Here is a 19,863-nt window from a genome sequence, read left to right as displayed (position 1 = left end):
CTATATCTGTAGTTTATTTCAGCTGATAAAAGAAAAGAAAGGGAAGAGAAGAGAAAGGAGGACATAATGAGAGGGGGAAAGAGACAGTTCAAAGAAAGACAGAGCAGAGAGAAAGCAGAGAAATGGAATTAGAGAGGAGAGAGATGATGGCTTGAAACTGTGAGCACAAAGTGAACTAGCACAGCTAGAGAAAGAGAGAGTATGCTTGCACGTGCATGTTCGTGTGTGTGTGTGTGAAAGAAAGAGAGAGAGAGAGAGACTGTCAAACTTGCTTTTCACAAATAGCTCCACATAGCTACCTCCTGTCGAGCATCAAGGGGGTTGTCATGGTATCCCAGCGTCTGAGAGCGTGGCATGCAGTACCTGTGGCAGACATGGCTGTCCCTGCCTCAGGGTGAGTAAAACTGGAGGTCAGGGGTCAACCAGACCAGGCAGGGCTGTCTGGTGGAAAAATACCTTTAGATGTCAACCTTTGTATCTTGTATTTTGTTCTACCCTTTAGTCGGCCTCTTTTACTCTTTTTTGTAGGCTACATTTTGAGAGAGAATGAGAGAGAGAGAGAGACCCTCTGCCTGATGCTTCTATTTATAGGACTGCCCTGGGCATGGGCCTGCCGTGTGTGTGTGCGTGCGTGCGTGCGTGCGTGCGTGTGTGCGTGTGTGTGACAGGCATGCAGTCCGTGAATGATATGAATATAGACCTCTGCTGAGTCTGGAATCTCCTCATTTCGCCAGGCATGAATTATTGAGGAGAAAGGAGATGAGGTGGGATGGGATTGGTTCAGGCAGTGTCTTTCTGTCCAGTTGAGCACACTTATTAGTGACATACTGACTGACTGACTGATACTGTGCTGGGTGTGTCAGAGAGTAGAGGTCGGCCGATTATGATTATTTTATTTTTTTGCCGATGCCGATTATTGGAGGGCCAAAAAACCCGGTGCCGATGAATCGGCAAATTGTTTTATTTTTTATTTGTAATAATGACAATTACAAGAATACTGAATGAACACTTACTTTAAGGTAATATAATACATCAATAAAATCAATTTAGCCTCAAATAAATAATGAAACTTGTCCAATTTGGTTTAAATAATGCAAAAACAAAGTGTTGGAGAAGAAAGTAAAAGTGCAATATGTGCCATGTAAGAAAGCTAATGTTTAAGTGCCCTGCTCAGAACATGAGAACATATGGAAGCTGGTGGTTCCTTTTAACATGAGTCTTCAATATTCCCAGGTAAGAAGTTTTAGGTTGTAGTTATTATAGGAATTATAGGACTATTTCTCTCTATACAATTTGTATTTCATATACCTTTGACTATTGGATGTTCTTATAGGCACTTTAGTATTGCCAGTGTAACAGTATAGCTTCCGTCCCTCTCCTCGCTCATACCTGGGCTTGAACCAGGAACACATCGACAACAGCCACCCTCGAAGCAGCGTTACCCATGCAGAGCAAGGGGAACAACTACTCCAAGTCTCAGAGCGAGTGACGTTTGAAACTCTATTAGCACGCACCCGCTAACTACCTAGCCATTTCACATCGGTTAAACCAGCCTAATCTTGGAAGTTGATAGGCTTGAAGTCATAAACAGCACAATGCTTGAAGCATTGCGAAGAGCTGCTGGCAAAACGCACGAAAGTGCTGTTTGAATGAATGCTTACGACCCTGCTGGTGCCTACCACCGCTCAGTCAGACTGCTCTATCAAATCATAGACTTAATTATAATATAATAAACACACAGAAATACGAGCCTTAGGTCATTAATATGGTCAAATCCGGAAACTATCATCTCGAAAACAAAATGTTTTTTCTTTCAGTGAAATACGGAACCGTTCCGTATTTTATCTAACGGGTGGCATCCCTAAGTCTAAATATTCCTGTTACATTGCATAACCTTCAATGTTATGTCATAATGTCACGATCCTCGTATTCTCCCTCATCGGACGATATATCGAAATCACTCGATGACCAATACGCAGCAGGTTGACTGTTCCACATCATATTTATTTTAGATAGGAACGACAAAACAAAATAAATACGCAAAGGAGAAAGGTGACAGTTTCACAGGTGAAACGAAACACAGTGCAAAATACAATTACCCACAAATACCAAACACAAACACACCCCACTATATGGGACTCTCAATCAAAGGCAGATAGACAACACCTGCCTTCAACTGAGAGTCCCAACCCCAATTAACCAAACATAGACATACACCTACACATAGAAAACCTAACCTAGAACCTAACCCAACACTCACAACCCCACTATACCATAACCAAACATAACTCTGCCACGTTCTGACCAAATATAATACAAAAAATACCTAAGTATATGGTCAGGACGTGACACATAATTACGTAAAATTCTGGCAAATTAGTTCGCAACAAGCCAGGCGGCCCAAACTGTTGCATATACCCTGACTCTGCATGCAATGAAAACAAGAGAAGTGACACAATTTCACCTGGTTAATATTGCCTGCTAATCTGGATTTCTTTTAGCTAAATATGCAGGTTTAAAAATATATACTTGTGTATTGATTTTAAGAAAGACATTGATGTTTATGGTTAGGTACTTGTTGGAGCAATGACAGTCCTTTTTCGCGAATGCGCACTGCATCGATTATATGCAACGCAGGACAGGCTAGATAAACTAGTAATATCATCAACCATGTGTAGTTAACTAGTGATTTTGATTGATTGATTGATTGTTTTTTATAAGATAAGTTTAATGCTAGCTAGCAACTTACCTTGGCTTCTTACTGCATTCGCGTAACAGGCAGGCTCCTCGTGGAGTACAATGTAAAGCAGGTGGTTAGAGCGTTGGACTAGTTAACCGTAAGGTTGCAAGATTGAATCCCTGAGCTGACAAGGTAAAAATCTGTCGTTCTGCCCCTGAACAGGGCAGTTAACCCACCGTTCCTGGGCCGTCATTGAAAATAAGAATGTGTTCTTAACTGACTTGCCTAGTTAAAAAAAGCTGTAAAAAAGTATTTATTTAAAAATACAAAAATTTAAGATTTTTTTTTTTTAATCGGCAAATTGGTGTCCAAAAATACCGATTACCGATTGTTATGAAAACTTGAAATCGGCTCTAATTAATCGGCCATTCCGATTAATCGGTCGACCTCTATCAGAGAGGGAGAAGGAGAGGGTGGCAGAGAGAGATGGTGGAAAAGAGGAGGGAGAAAGATTGAGGGAAAGAGAGAAGAGAGAGATTTTCGTGTTTGATTTATTAGGATCCCCATTAGCCGACGCCAACGGTGACAGCTAGTCTTACTGGGATCCGACACATAGCGAAAAAGACATTACAGACAAAATACTTTACAATTGACACACATCTAAAAACATGAACATGTAGTGTGTGTACATCTATCAGTTCCACATACATGTCAGTACATGCACATAACAAGTAGGTCACATGGTGGAGAGGTGTTGCTTTATTTGTTTTTTGAAACCAAGTTTGCTGTTCACTTGAGCTATATAAGATGGAAGAGAGTTCCATGCACTCCTGGCTCTGTATAATACTGTACGTTTCCTTGAATTTGTTCTGGACCTGGGTACTGTGAGATAGTGAAAGTAAGGGAGAGAGAGTGAGTAAGTAAGTGAGATAGTGAAAGTAAGGGAGAGAGAGAGAGTAAGTGAGATAGTGAAAGTGAGGGAGAGAGAGTGAGTAAGTGAGATAGTGAAAGTAAGGGAGAGAGAGTGAGTAAGTAAGTGAGATAGTGAAAGTGAGGGAGAGAGAGAGAGTAAGTGAGATAGTGAAAGTAAGGGAGAGAGAGTGAGTAAGTGAGATAGTGAAAGTAAGGGAGAGAGAGTGAGATAGTGAAAGTGAGGGAGAGAGAGTGAGTAAGTGAGATAGTGAAAGTAAGGGAGAGAGAGTGAGTAAGTGAGATAGTGAAAGTGAGGGAGAGAGAGTGAGTAAGTGAGATAGTGAAAGTAAGGGAGAGAGAGTGAGATAGTGAAAGTGAGGGAGAGAGAGTGAGTAAGTGAGATAGTGAAAGTAAGGGAGAGAGAGTGAGTAAGTGAGATAGTGAAAGTAAGGGAGAGAGAGTGAGTAAGTGAGATAGTGAAAGTGAGGGAGAGAGAGTGAGTAAGTGAGATAGTGAAAGTGAGGGAGAGAGAGAGAGTAAGTGAGATAGTGAAAGTAATGGAGAGAGAGTGAGTAAGTGAGATAGTGAAAGTGAGGGAGAGAGAGTGAGTAAGTGAGATAGTGAAAGTGAGGGAGAGAGAGTGAGATAGTGAAAATAAGGGAGAGAGAGAGTAAGTGAGATAGTGAAAGTAAGGGAGAGAGAGTAAGTAAGTGAGATAGTGAAAGTGAGGGAGAGAGAGTGAGATAGTGAAAATAAGGGAGAGAGAGTGAGTAAGTGAGATAGTGAAAGTAAGGGAGAGAGAGTGAGTAAGTGAGATAGTGAAAGTGAGGGAGAGAGAGTGAGTAAGTGAGATAGTGAAAGTGAGGGAGAGAGAGTAAGTAAGTGAGATAGTGAAAGTGAGGGAGAGAGAGTGAGTAAGTGAGATAGTGAAAGTGAGGGAGAGAGAGTAAGTAAGTGAGATAGTGAAAGTGAGGGAGAGAGAGTGAGATAGTGAAAATAAGGGAGAGAGAGAGTAAGTGAGATAGTGAAAGTGAGGGAGAGAGAGTAAGTAAGTGAGATAGTGAAAGTGAGGGAGAGAGAGTGAGTAAGTGAGATAGTGAAAATAAGGGAGAGAGAGAGTAAGTGAGATAGTGAAAGTAAGGGAGAGAGAGTGAGATAGTGAAAGTAAGGGAGAGAGAGAGTAAGTGAGATAGTGAAAGTAAGGGAGAGAGAGTGAGTAAGTGAGATAGTGAAAGTAAGGGAGAGAGAGAGTAAGTGAGATAGTGAAAGTAAGGGAGAGAGAGTGAGATAGTGAAAGTAAGGGAGAGAGAGAGTAAGTGAGATAGTGAAAGTAAGGGAGAGAGAGTGAGATAGTGAAAGTAAGGGAGAGAGAGTGAGATAGTGAAAATAAGGGAGAGAGAGAGTAAGTGAGATAGTGAAAATAAGGGAGAGAGAGTGAGTAAGTGAGATAGTGAAAGTAAGGGAGAGAGAGTGAGATAGTGAAAATAAGGGAGAGAGAGTGAGTAAGTGAGATAGTGAAAGTAAGGGAGAGAGAGTGAGTAAGTGAGATAGTGAAAGTAAGGGAGAGAGAGTGAGTAAGTGAAAATAAGGGAGAGAGAGTGAGTAAGTGAAAGTAATGGAGAGAGAGTGAGTAAGTGAAAGTAATGGAGAGAGAGTGAGATAGTGAAAGTAATGGAGAGAGAGTGAGTAAGTGAGATTGTGAAAGTAATGGAGAGAGAGTGAGTAAGTGAGATAGTGAAAATAAGGGAGAGAGAGAGAGTAAGTGAGATAGTGAAAGTGAGGGAGAGAGAGTGAGTAAGTGAGATAGTGAAAGTGAGGGAGAGAGAGTGAGTAAGTGAAAGTAATGGAGAGAGAGTGAGATAGTGAAAGTAATGGAGAGAGAGTGAGTAAGTGAGATAGTGAAAGTAAGGGAGAGAGAGTGAGATAGTGAAAGTAAGGGAGAGAGAGTGAGTAAGTGAGATAGTGAAAGTAAGGGAGAGAGAGTGAGATAGTGAAAGTAAGGGAGAGAGAGTGAGTAAGTGAGATAGTGAAAGTAAGGGAGAGAGAGTGAGTAAGTGAGATAGTGAAAGTGAGGGAGAGAGAGTGAGTAAGTGAGATAGTGAAAGTGAGGGAGAGAGTGAGCGAGATGGAGAGAGATGGACACAATATGAGCAATATCCCTGTGGAGTGTCATGGCTTCCTGAGGGCCGACCAGGTACTGAGTTCAATGAGGATGGTGGAGGAGGAATTCTCAGGAACAGTCTGGTTAGAGCACACCACACACACACACACACACACACACACACACACACACACACACCACACACACACACACACACACACACACACACACACACACACACACACACACCACACACACACACACCACACACACACACACACACACACACACACCACACACACACACACACACACACACACACACACACACACACACACACATGCAAACACACACAGCACTCAGTTGGGCCTGGTAATGAGATGGATGCCAGCTTCGAGGTCTCCGAGTTCCTTCTTGTTGCCCTGCCCTCTGGGATGACAAAACACTTTCCAGGATGTGCACTTCGCTGCGTAAGACCCCTGCCCTGATCAGAGCTGTAGCCTACTCACACACAGTGGAGCAAAGGATTCATAGTTACAAGGACTCAGCTCTAAGTAGGGTATCTCCTGAGAGGATAGTATACAGTCTGTAGGAGATAAACAGAGAGGATGGTATACAGTCTGTAGGAGAGAAACAGAGAGGATGGTATACAGTCTGTAGGAGATAGACAGAGAGGATAGTATACCGTCTGTAGGAGAGAAAAAGAGACTGTTATTGCCAATTCAAGCAGTGAACAGGAATAAATGAGCTCATTTTGAAAAGGTTTGGGTGCTAATTAGGCTATATTTTTCCTTATAATGCAGAAGCATATTGAAGTGGTTGTATTAAATTGATGCTCCAATGGTTTTGTATAATTTGAGCCAGTGATTTTGAAAGTAGTGCTCATGAGCCAAAACAGGTACCCAGAAATTGTGCACAATTGTGTACTACATCATCTATTTTGTATGATGCAGTATGTTACGAATTGAAAAAGTAATAAACTAATAATAATATATATTTTTTGTCCAATTCGTACAATATGTTACACATTTTTAAGTGCTTAAGATTCAAGACTGCAACTTTAAGTGGCACACGTCCTGTAATAATACATTGTACAACCATTATACTGTGAAGCCTTTCATAGAGGATTCTGTAGATCAAAACTCTGCCTTCCTAATGGCACCCTGTTTCCTATGTAGTGCACTACTTTTGACTAGGACACATAGAGCTCTGGTCAAAAGCAGTACACTATGACGGGAATAGGGTGCCATTATGGACGCACCCCTGTGAATTGTATCATCGTAGAAGATCGTCATGATTTCATGAATAATGCCTTTGTCAGGAATTAACATGATCTTCAATGTTATTAAATTTCCTTTGATTTATGTCGTCATTGTTTCAAGGAAACATCACTCCAGTGCACATCTTCTCAATGACACAATAAAACATAGTATATTACATTACTTCAGTACACCAGTACAATATTACAGTGGCTATCAGTGGCTATGTTGGCAGACTGCCTATTCCTTTAGAGCTGTTTAGTGTTGTGTTGTCTGCTTATCTGGACTGGTACGCCCACCAACAATGTCTGGGGAATCTTCGGAAATAGCTTGGTGCAGGTTAGGACGACCTTGTCTAACACAATGTCTAGGCGCTGTCTGCAGTACTGTGAGAGAGCTGTGGTGTGCCTGGTGTGGTGGAAACGTGCCAGTAGACGAAAGAAGGTTCCGGGTGTGTGTAGTTTCTGAGTGGCAGGTGCTGTTAATCTATGTGTCCCAACCAGCCACATCACCCCCTCTGGCACTCTCTCTCTCTCTCTCTCTCTCTCTCTCTCTCTCTCTCTCTCTCTCTCTCTCTCTCTGTGACTCTCTCTGTCTGTCTGTCTGTCTGTGTGTGTCTCTCTCTCTATCTGTGTGTCTCCATCTCTCTCTCTATCTCTGTCTGTCTCTCTCTGTCTCGCACTCTCTCGCTCTCTGTCTGTGTCTCACTCTGTCTGTCTGTCTGTCTGTCTGTCTGTCTGTCTGTCTGTCTGTCTGTCTGTCTGTCTGTCTGTCTGTCTGTCTGTCTGTCTGTCTGTCTGTCTGTCTGTCTGTCTGTCTGTATCTCTCTCTCTCTATCTCTCTCTCTCTCTCTCTCTCTCTCTCTCTCTCAATTCAATTTCAATTGAAGGGCTTTAATATATTATCACATTTTGTTACATTACAGCCTTATTCTAAAATGTATTAAATAAATACAAATCATCAGCAATCTACACACAATACCACAATACCCCATAATAACAAAGCGAAAACAGGTTTGTGGAAATAATTGCAAATGTATAAAAAATATAGAACAGAAATACCTTATTTACATAATTATTCAGAACCTTTGCTATGAGACTTGAAATTAAGCTCAGCTGCATCCTGTTTCCATTGATCCTCCTGGAGATGTTTCTACAACTTGATTGCAGTCCACCTGTGGTAAATTCAATTGATTGGACACTATTTGGACAGGTGCACTCTCTATATCAGTGCATGTCAGAGCAAAAACCAAGTCATGAGGTCGAGGGATTGTCCGTAGAGCTCCGAGACAGGATTGTGTCGAGGCACAGATCTGGGGAAGGGTACCAAAAAATGTCTACAGCATTGAAGGTCCCCAAGAACACAGTGGCCTCCATCATTCTTAAATGGAGGAGGTTTGGAAGCACCAAGATTCTTTCTAGAGCTGGAAGTTCGGCCAAACTGAGCAATCCAGGTTGCATCACATCCAGCCGTGATTGCAAGTCTCATAGGGCGGCGCACATTTGGACCAGCGTCGTCCGGGTAGGCCGTCATTGTAAATAAGAATTTGTTCATAACTGACTTGCCTAGTTAAATAATGGTTAAATAAATTAAAAAGGAGGCCTTCTTAGTCAGGGAGGTGACCAAGAACCCAATGGTCACTCTGACAGAGCTCTAGAGTTCCTCTGTGGAGATGGGAGAATCTTCCAGAAGGACAACCATCTCTGCAGCACTCCACCAATCAGGTCTTTATGGTAGAGTGGCCAGATGGAAGCCACTCCTCAGTTAAAGGCACATGACGGCCCGTTTTGAGTTTTCTAAAAGGCACCTAAGGACTCTCAGACCATGAGAAACAAGATTCTCTGGTCTGATGAAACCAAGATTGAACTCTTTGGCCTGAATGCCAAACGTCACGTCTGGAGGAAACCTGGCACCATCCCTTCGGTGAAGCATGGTGGTGGCAACATCATGCTGTGGGGATGTTTGTCAGTGGCAGGGACTGGGAGACTAGTCAGGATCGAGGCAAAGATGAACTGAGGAATGTACAGAGAGATCCTTGATGAAAACCTGCTCTAGAGCACTAAATAGCTCAGACTAGGACGAAGGTTCACCTTCCAACAGGACAACAACCCTAAGCACACAGCCAAGAGAACGCAGGAGTGGCTTCGGGACAAGTCTCTGAATGTCCTTGAGTGGCCCAGCCAGAGCCCGGACTTGAACCTGATTGAACATCTCTGGGGAGACCTTAAAATAGTTGTGCTGCAACACTCCCCATCCAACTTGACAGAGCTTGAGAGGATCTGCGGAGAAGAATGGGAGAAACTCCCCAAAACAGGTGTGCCAAGCTTATAGCGTAATGCCCGAGAAGACTCAAGGCTGTAATCACTGCCAAAGGTGCTTCAACAAAGTACTGAGTAAAGGTCTGAAAACTTATGTAAATGTCATATTTCAGGTTTTTATTTTTAATAAATTAACAACAAATTCTTAAAACTTGTTTTTGCTGTGTCATTATGGGGTATTGTGTGTAGATTGATGAGGGAAAAAAAGCAATTTAAGGCTGTTAAGTAACGGAATGTGGAAAACCTTCATAATGCACTGTAGATAATAAACAAAAGTGAAATAATAAATATATTTAAAAAATACCAGTAAACATTACATTACACACATTTCAAATGTCATATTATGTGCAAATAGTTAAAGTACAAAAGGGAAAATAAATAAACACAAATATGGGTTGTGTGAGGATTGATGCTGGAACAGCATTTGGAGAGGGGAAATATACTGCTCAAAAAAAGAAAGGGAACACTAAAATAACACATCCTAGATCTGAATGAAATAATCTTATTAAATACTTTTTTCTTTACATAGTTGAATGTGCTGACAACAAAATCACACAAAAATAATCAATGGAAATCCAATTTATCAACCCATGGAGGTCTGGATTTGGAGTCACACTCAAAATTAAAGTGGAAAACCACACTACAGGCTGATCCAACTTTGATGTAATATCCTTAAAACAAGTCAAAATAAGGCTCAGTAGTGTGTGTGGCCTCCACGTGCCTGTATGACCTCCCTACAATGCCTGGGCATGCTCCTGATGAGGTGGCGGATGGTCTCCTGAGGGATTTCCTCCCAGACCTGGACTAAAGCATCCGCCAACTCCTGGACAGTCTGTGGTGCAACGTGGCATTGGTGGATGGAGCGAGACATGATGTCCCAGATGTGCTCAATTGGATTCAGGTCTGGGGAACGGGCGGGCCAGTCCATAGCATCAATGCCTTCCTCTTGCAGGAACTGCTGACACACTCCAGCCACATGAGGTCTAGCATTGTCTTGCATTAGGAGGAACCCAGGGCCAACCGCACCAGCATATGGTCTCACAAGGGGTCTGAGGATCTCATCTCGGTACCTAATGGCAGTCAGGCTACCTCTGGCGAGCACATGGAGGGCTGTGCGGCACCCCAAAGAAATGCCACCCCACACCATGACTGACCCACCGCCAAACCGGTCATGCTGGAGGATGTTGCAGGCAGCAGAACGTTCTCCACGGCATCTCCAGACTCTGTCACGTCTGTCACATGTGCTCAGTGTGAACCTGCTTCATCTGTGAAGAGCACAGGGCGCCAGTTGCGAATTTGCCAATCTTGGTGTTCTCTGGCAAATGCCAAACGTCCTGCACGGTGTTGGGCTGTAAGCACAACCCCCACCTGTGGACGTCAGGCCCTCATTCCACCCTCATGGAGTCTGTTTCTGACCGTTTGAGGAGACACATGCACATTTGTGGCCTGCTGGAGGTCATTTTGCAGGGCTCTGGCAGTGCTCCTCCTGCTCCTCCTTGCACAAAGGCGGAGGTAGCGGTCCTGCTGCTGGGTTGTTGCCCTACTACGGCCTCCTCCACGTCTCCTGATGTACTGGCCTGTCTCCTGGTAGCGCCTCCATGCTCTGGACACTACGCTGACAGACACAGCAAACCTTCTTGCCACATCTCGCATTGATGTGCCATCCTGGATGAGCTGCACTACCTGAGCCACTTGTGTGGGTTGTAGACTCCGTCTCAAGCTACCACTAGAGTGAAAGATCAAAACATCAGCCAGGAAGCATAAGAACTGAGAAGTGGTCTGTGGTCACCACCTGCCGAACCACTCCTTTATTGGGGGTGTCTTGCTAATTGCCTATAATTTCCACCTGTTGTCTATTCCATTTGCACAACAGCATGTGAAATGTATTGTCAATCAGTGTTGCTTCCTAAGTGGACAGTTTGATTGGGATAGCGGTAGCAGGCGTGACAGTACCCCTCCCCCAGGGTCGCCACCCGAGGCATGTTTGCTGGACAAGCCGGCTGGAGGCGTAGAAGCCCAATGAGCCGGCAGCGGCGTGGGAGCCTGATGATCCCGCTGAGGTGTGGCAGCCCGATGAACCGGCTGAGGCATGATGTGGGATGGGCGCCTGATGAGCCGGCTGAGGCGTAGTAGCCCGACAAGCCGGCTGAGGCAGGACATGGGATGGGAGCCTGCCAACCCAACCGGGGCAAGCAAACCTCTCGAGCCAGCTAAGGCGTGAAAGCCCGACGAGCCAGCTGAGGCACCACCATCGGCGGCGGCAGCTGGACCCGACGTAAAAACCCACCCAAAAAACTCCCTGATGCTTAGTATAGTGGTGTCAGCATTCTGTGAGGATTGACACTGGTAGACGAGAAGCAGGTACAGGGTGAACATTTAATGAACAATGGACATGAAACAGAACACATAGCCTGTCTTCTCTTGAGAGTCAGGTCTGCCTACGGCGGCCTTTCTCAATAGCAAGGCTATGCTCACCGAGTCTATACATAGTCAAAGCTTTCCTTAAGTTTGGGTCAGTCACAGTGGTCAGGTATTCTGCACTCTCTGTTTAGGGCCAAATTATATTTTTGGTTTCTCATGTTTTGGTTGGTTCTAATTGTGTTGCTGTCCTGCAGCTTTGTGGGGTCTGTTTGTGTTTGTGAACAGATCCCCAGGACCAGCTTGCTTAGGGGACTCTTCTCCAGGTTCGTCTCTCTGTAGGTCATCGCTTTGTTTATGGAAGGTTTGGGAATCGCTTCCTTTTAGGTGGTTGTAGAATTTAATGGCTCTTTTCTGGATTTTGATCATTAGTGGGTATTGGCCTATTTCTGCTCTGCATACATTATTTGGTGTTTTACATTGTACACTGAGGATAGTTTTGCAGAATTCTGCATGCAGAGTCTCAATTTGGTGTTTTCACATTTTGTGAATTCTTGGTTGGTGAGAGGACTCTCTCTCTCTCTCTCTCTCTCTCACACACACACACACACACACACACACACACACACACACACACACACACACACACACACACACACACACACACACACACACACATAGCCCATTGACACACAGACAGCCCAATATATATAAAACAACAACAGCCTGCATTGGTGTGCTCGGCTCACGCTTACTCATATTAGACAGATTACCTGGGGCTACATGGACACTATTTTTAGACAGACAGACAGTTTCATTATGCATGTTGCCACAGGGTCCAGAGTCAGTGTATATCACCAGACTGCCCTATTATTTACTGTCTGCTGTCACAAACAGTAGTACCACCAACAACTCTCTGTGGAAATCTGTGTTTTTGTGTGTGTGCATGTGTGCATGCATGTGTGTTTGCGTTGCCCCTTGAAGCAGTTGTTTACTTACAGTGGGATGGATTACTAACAACCTACTGCCCTCACTTAGAGAGAGAGAGAGAGAGAGAGAGAGACCTGGGCCCTGGCAGTAAACCCCAAAAAGACTAAAATAATGATTTTCCAGAGAAGATGGAGATCTCAGGGAATTAGACCAAAGCTCTCAATTGGTACAAAGTATATAGAGTACTGCACACACTACAATTACTTAGGTTTAAAAATACGCTCAACTGGACACCTTAATGAGGCAGTGAATGAACTGAGAGTGAAAGCACGCAGGGCATTCTACGCCATTAAAAAACAAATTCAAATTGAAATACCTATTAAAATTTGGCTAAAACTAATTGAATGTGTCATTGAAGCACAAGTACAAAGCAAAATTCAGTGTTATCTGGCCCTAAATCGACAGTACACCATTGCAAACTTTTTGACCATGGTCAACTGATCGAAACCTTAGAAAAACCTTGACAAAGTACAGGCTCAGTGAGCACAGCCTTGCCATTGAGAAGGGTAGACACAGGAAAACCTGGCTCCCTGTAGAGGAAAGGCTGTGCAACCATTGCACAACAGCAGAACCTGAGACCGAGCTGCATTTCCTGACAAAATGTAAAAAATATAAAACAATTAGAGACTGTCATTTCCCCAAATTTGAAACCCTTATTCAATGTTTCAAAAACCTCTCTGATGAGAGTAGGCTACCCATCCTGTTGGGGGAGGACGCAGAGAGCTGTGGGTTGGCAGCGCACTACATTGCTGCCTGCCATAAGTTGAGGGACAGTGTCTGACAGACCAATCAACCTGCACATGACCTCTACTGTATGCTTACTTATTGTTCAATTTATGGTTATTTTGACCCTTGGTTATTGTTGAGACTGTTGACAATTTTGATTAAGCTTTGGCAATATGTACATTGTTAGGTCATGCCAATAAAGCAAATTGAATTGAATTGAGAGAGAGAGAGAGAGAGAGAGAGAGACAGACAGAGAAAGACAGACAGAGAGAGACAGACAGACAGACAGACAGAGCAAAAAGAAACAGAGACAGAGAGACAGACAGAGCAAAAATAAAGAGAGACAGAGAGACAGACAGAGGAAAAAGAGAGACAGACAGACAGACAGACAGACAGACAGACAGACAGACAGACAGACAGACAGACAGACAGACAGACAGACAGACAGACAGACAGACAGACAGACAGACAGACAGACAGACAGACAGACAGAGAATAGAGAGAAGACAGACGGACAGCCATACTGACGGACAGAGAACAGAGAGAAGACGGACGGACAGACAGACTGACGGACAGAGAATAGAGAGAAGACGGACGGACGGACAGAATAGAGAGAAGACAGACGGACGGACGGACGGACAGAGAATAGAGAGAAGACAGAAGACAGAAGAGGGACAGAGAATAGACAGAACACAGAAGAGGGACAGAGAATAGAGAGAAGACAGAAGAGGGACAGAGAAAAGGGACAGAGAGACGGAGAGAAGACTGAGAAGACTGAGAAAAGGGACAGAGAGAGACAGAGAGAAGACTGAAAAAAGGGACAGAGAGAGATGGAGAGAAGACTGAGAAAAGGGACAGAGAGAGATGATCAGATGATGAGAGAAGATGCCATAAGATGAGGGACAGTGTCTGACAGACCAACCAACCTGCACATGTCCTCTTGGCCATTGTTATTGTTATTGTTCAATGTTGTTCAATGTAGTGTCATGTGTAGAGGGAATTCCCATTAGATGGCAACAAGGGCAGAAGGTGTCAGAAGGAACACAACACACTACAGGCTTTCCTCCTATAGTGGAACATAGTGCAGCAGCAGCAGAGGCAGCAATGTGCCATTATTAAACTCCCTGTCTTAGCAACCTTTTTCCAGCAGCCTTCCAATCCTATTAGCTCTATCCTTTCCTGTCCTACACAGGCACCTCTTCCCCATGGGCCCCACTCCTTGGGACCCTCACATAGACACTTACACACAGAAAACCCACACAGACACACACGCACGCACACACACACATGCACACACACACACAAACACACACACACACACAGGCACGCTCCCAAAGACCCACAGACACAGAAGGGTTTAATAGCGGGAACCAGGTTACCGGGATGTACCACCCACACCCACGCCTGTTTTCTGAGATAAATAACTGCGAGAAACCAATAAATTATAATCAATAATTTATATTAACACCGTGAAGTGAAATGGAACTGTTACAGGATATGCAAGGTCTAATTGTGCCTTCTCTACTGTATTCTGTGCTCCGCTATCTGTATGATCACAGCCAACCGGATTTTCAGTGCATCGCGCCGACAGGAATAAAATTCTCTCCAGTACGAAGAAAGGTAGGGGTGTACAGTTGAAGTCGGAAGTTTACATACACCTTAGCCAAATACATTTAAACTCAGTTTTTCACAATTCCTGACATTTAATCCTAGTAAAAATTCCCTGTCTTAGGTCAGTTAGGATCAACACTTTATTTTAAGAATGTGAAATGTCAGAATAATAGTAGAGAGAAAGATTTATTTCAACTTTTATTTCTTTCATCACATTCCCAGTGGGTCAGAAGTTTACATACACTCAATTAGTATTTGGTAGCATTGCCTTTAAATTGTTTAACTTGGGTCAAACGTTTCCACAAGCTTCCCACAATAAGTTGGGTGAATTTTGGCCCATTCCTCCTGACAGAGCTGGTGTAACTAAGTCAGTTTTGTAGGCCTCCTTGCTCGCACGCGCTTTTTCAGTTCTGCCCACAAATGTTCTATAGGATTGAGGTCAGGGCTTTGTGATGGCCACTCCAATACCTTGACTTTGTTGTCCTTAAGCCATTTTGCCACAACTTTGGAAGTATGCTTGGGGTCATTGTCCATGTGGAAGACCCATTTGCAACCAAGCTTTAACTTCCTGACTGATGTCTTGAGATGTTGCTTCAATATATTCACATCATTTTCCAACCTCATGATGCCATCTATTTTGTGATGTGCACCAGTCCCTCGTGCATCAAACACCCCCACAACATGATGCTGCCACCCCCGTGCTTCACGGTTGGGATGGTGTTCTTCGGCTTGCAAGCTTTCCCCTTTTTCCTCCAAACATAACAATGGTCATTATAGCCAAACAGTTCTATTTTTGTTTCATCAGACCAGAGGACATTTCTCCAAAAAGTACGATCTTTGTCCCCATGTGCAGTTCCAAACCGTAGTCTGGCTTTTTTATGGCGGTTTTGGAGCAGTGGCTTCTTTCTTGGTGAGCGGCCTTTCAGGTTAATGTCGATATAGGACTCGGTTTACTGTGGATATAGATACTTTTGTACCTATTTCGTCCGGCATCTTCATAAGGTCCTTTGCTGTTGTTCTGTGATTGATTTGCACTTTTCGCACCAAAGTACGTTCATCTCAAGGAGACAGAAAGCGTCTACTTCCTGAGCGGTATGACGGCTGCGTAGTCCCATGGTGTTTATACTTGCGTACTATTGTTTGTACAGATGAACATGGTACCTTCAGGCGTTTGGAAATTGCTCCCAAGGAAGAACCAAACTTGTGGAGGTTTTGGCTTTCTTTAGATTTTTCCATGATTTCAAGCAAAGAGGCACTGAGTTTGAAGGTAGGCCTTGAAATACATCCACAGGTACACCTCCAACTGACTCAAATGATGCCAATTAGCCTATCAGAAGCTTCTAGAGCCATGACATCATTTTCTGGAATTTTCCAAGCTGTTTAAAGGCACAGTCAGCTTAGTGTATGTAAACTTCTGACCCACTGGAATTGTGATACAGTGAATTATAAGTGAAATAATCTGTCTGTAAACAATTGTTGGAAAAATGACTTGTGTCATTGTCATAACTGTCAATGAAGGGGGACCAAAATGCAGCGGGTAAAGTGTTCATCTTCTTTTAATATTTAATAAAGTGAACACTTAAAACAAAAATAATAAACCGACAATAAACAGTTCCGTAAGACACATAGGCTATACCGAAAACAACCACCCACAAAACACAGGAAAAATAGGCTGCCTAAGTATGGCTTCCAATCAGAAACAACGAAAGACACCTGCCTCTGATTGGAAGCCATACCTGCCCACACATAGAAAAAGAAACATAGAAATAGAAAACTAGAACAAAAATCCCCTAGAACCAAACAACCCCAAAACACACAAAACAAACACCCCCTGCCACGCCCTGATCATACTACAATTACAAATAACCCCTTTACTGGTCAGGACAGTCATGCACAAAGTAGATGTCCTGACCGACTTGCCAAAACTATAGTTTGTTAACAGGAAATTTGTGGAGTGGTTGAAAAACGAGTTTTAGTGACTCCAACCTTGTGTATGTTAACTTCCGACTTCAACTGTATGTTTCATGATTAACGACTCATGGTGTAATTGTAACAACATGCAGAAACTCAAGTCCTTTTGAGTTTTTTGAGTTTCTGACCTGACCTAGAATTCCTCACAATTAAATGCAGACCGTATTATCTCCCAAGAGAACTCTCCTCAGTTATTGTCACAGTGGCGTATATCCCACCGCAAGCGGAGACCAAGACTGCCATCAAGGAACTTCACTGGACTTTATGCAATCTGGAAACGATATATCCTGAGGCTGCATTTTTTGTAGCTGGAGATTTTAACAAAGCTAATTTGAGAACAAGGCTACCTAAATTCTATCAGCATATCGATTGCAGTATACGAGCGAGTAACACGCTCGACCATTGCTACTCTAACTTCTGCGATGCATATAAGGCCCTGCCCCACCCTCCTTTTGGTAAATCTGACCATGACTCCATCGTGTTGCTCCCTTCCTACAGGCAAAAACTAAAACAGGAAGCGCCCATGCTTAGGTCTATCCAATGCTGGTCTGACCAATCGGATTCCACGATTCAAGATTACTTCGATCACCTGGACTGGGATATGTTCCGGGTAACCTCAGAGAACAACATTGACGTATACGCTGACGCTGACTAGGAGATGTTGTACCCACTGGGACTATTAAAATATTCTCTAACCAGAAATATGGCATTGATGGCAGCGTTCGCGCAAAACTGAAAGCACGTACCACCGTATTTAATCATGGCAAGGCAACTGGAAATAATCATGGCAAGGCAACTGGAAATATGACCGAATACACAGTGCAGTTATTCCCTCCGTAAGGCAATCAAACAAGCAAAGTGTCAGTATAGAGACAAAGTGGAGTCGCAATTCAACGGCTCAAACACGAGACGTATGTGGCAGGGTCTACAGACAATCACGGATTACAGAAAGAAAACCAGCCCCGCCGTGGACATCGACGTCTTGCTCCCAGACAAATTAAACAACTTCTTTGCGCGCTTTGAGGACAGTACAGTGCCACCGACGCGGCTCGCTATCAAAGACTGTGGTCTCTCCTTCTCCATGGCCGATATGAGTAAAACATTTAAACGTGTTAACCCTCACAAGGCTGCTGGCCCAGACGGCATCCCTAGCCGCGTCCTCAGAGCATGCGCAGACCAGCTGGCTGGTGTGTTTTCCAGACATATTCAATCAATCCTTGTCCCAGTCTGCTGTACCCACATGCTTCAAGATGGCCACCATTGTTCCTGTTCCCAAGAAAGCCAAGGTAACTGAAGTAAATGACTATCGCCCCATAGCACTCACTTCTGTCATCATGTGAGAGACTAGTCACCTCCACCCTACCTGTTACCCTAGACCAACTCCACTTTGCTTACCGCCCCAATAGGTCCACAGACAATACAATTGCCATCACACTGCACACTGCCCTATCCCGTCTGGACAAGAGGAATACTTATGTAAGAATGATGTTCATTGACTACAGCTCAGCATTCAACACCATAGTACCCTCCAAACTCATAATTAAGCTTGAGTCCCTGGGTCTTGACCAAGCCTTGTGCAACTGGGTCCTGGACTTCCTGATGAGCCGTCCCCAGGTGGTGAAGGTAGGAAACAACATCTCCACTCCGCTGATCCTCAACACTGGGGCCACACAAGGGTGCATTCTCAGCCCCCTCCTGTACTCCCTGTTCACCCACGACTGCATGGCCATGCACGTCTCCAACTCAATCATCCAGTTTGCAGACGACACAACAGTCGTAGGCTTGATTACCAACAACGAAGAGACAGCCTACAGGGAGGAGGTGAGGGCCCTCGAAGTGTGGTGTCAGGAAAATAACCTCTCACTCAATGTCAGCAAAACAAAAGAGATGATCGTGGACTTCAGGAAATAGCAAAGGGAGCACCCCCCAATGCACATTGACGGGACAGCAGTGGAGAAGGTGGAAAGTTTTATGTTCCTCAACGTACTTATCACCGACAAACTGAAATGGTCCACACACACAGACAGTGTGGTGAAGAAGACGCAACAGTACCTCTTCAACCTCAGGAGGTTGAATTTTGCTTGTCACCGAAAACCCTCACTAACTTTTACAGGTGCACAATCAAGAGCATCCTGTCGGGCTGTATCAACGCCTGGTACGACAACTGCACCGCCCACAACCACAGGGCTTTCCAGAGGGTGGTACGGTCTGCGGTGTCATCAAGGACAATAACCACACGAGCCACTGCCTGTTCACCCCGCTTCCATCCAGAAGGCAAGGTCAGTACAGGTGCATCAAAGCTGGGACAGAGAGATTGAAAAACAGCTTCTATCTCAAGGCCATCAGATTGTTAAACAGCCATTACAAGCACAGAGAGGCGGCTGCTTAACTACAGACTTGATATCATTGGCCTCTTTAATAAATGGAAGACTAGTCACTTTAATAATGGCACTTTAAGAATGTTTACATGTCTCGCGTTACTTATCTCATATGTATATACTGTATACTTGTTCTTAAACATCTATTCTATACTATCAATTGCATCTTAGCCGCTCTGTCACTGCTCATCCATATATTTTACATTTATATATTCTTATCCCATTCCTTTACTAGATTGTGTGTATTAGGTTTTGTTATGGAATTTGTTAGATATTAGGTTTTGTTGTGGCTAAAGCATTTCGCTACACTCGCAATAACATCTACTAACCATGTGTATTTGACCAATAAAATTTGATTTGATTTGAGTGTGTGTGCTGTTATACAAACGAACAACAACTTGCGCCATATATTCAATGCGCACGCATTGTTTATGCTAAACCTGTACAAACCCCCTTGAATTAAATGCAGTTATTAGGCCTACAGTAACAAAATTGGCTCCAACAGAGTTTCGCTAAAACTAATGCCAAAATGTAGAATTATAAATGCTAAATCTGCAAG

The 19,863-nt window shown here is 43.8% G+C and overlaps 1 protein-coding gene across 1 annotated transcript in view; it reads left to right on the top strand.

The window, feature by feature from the left end:
* The window catches only part of LOC115150332 (potassium voltage-gated channel subfamily B member 1-like), a 67,015-nt gene that overhangs the window by 33,390 nt on the left and 13,762 nt on the right, over window positions 1-19,863 (top strand). The gene's annotated exons all lie outside the window — the stretch shown is intronic.

This window comes from Salmo trutta, chromosome 16 (assembly GCF_901001165.1).
Source record: "Salmo trutta chromosome 16, fSalTru1.1, whole genome shotgun sequence".
Taxonomy (NCBI): Eukaryota; Metazoa; Chordata; class Actinopteri; order Salmoniformes; family Salmonidae; genus Salmo; species Salmo trutta.
The sequence above is the reverse complement of the archived record's forward strand: the minus strand, read 5'-3'. Positions and strand labels throughout refer to the sequence as shown.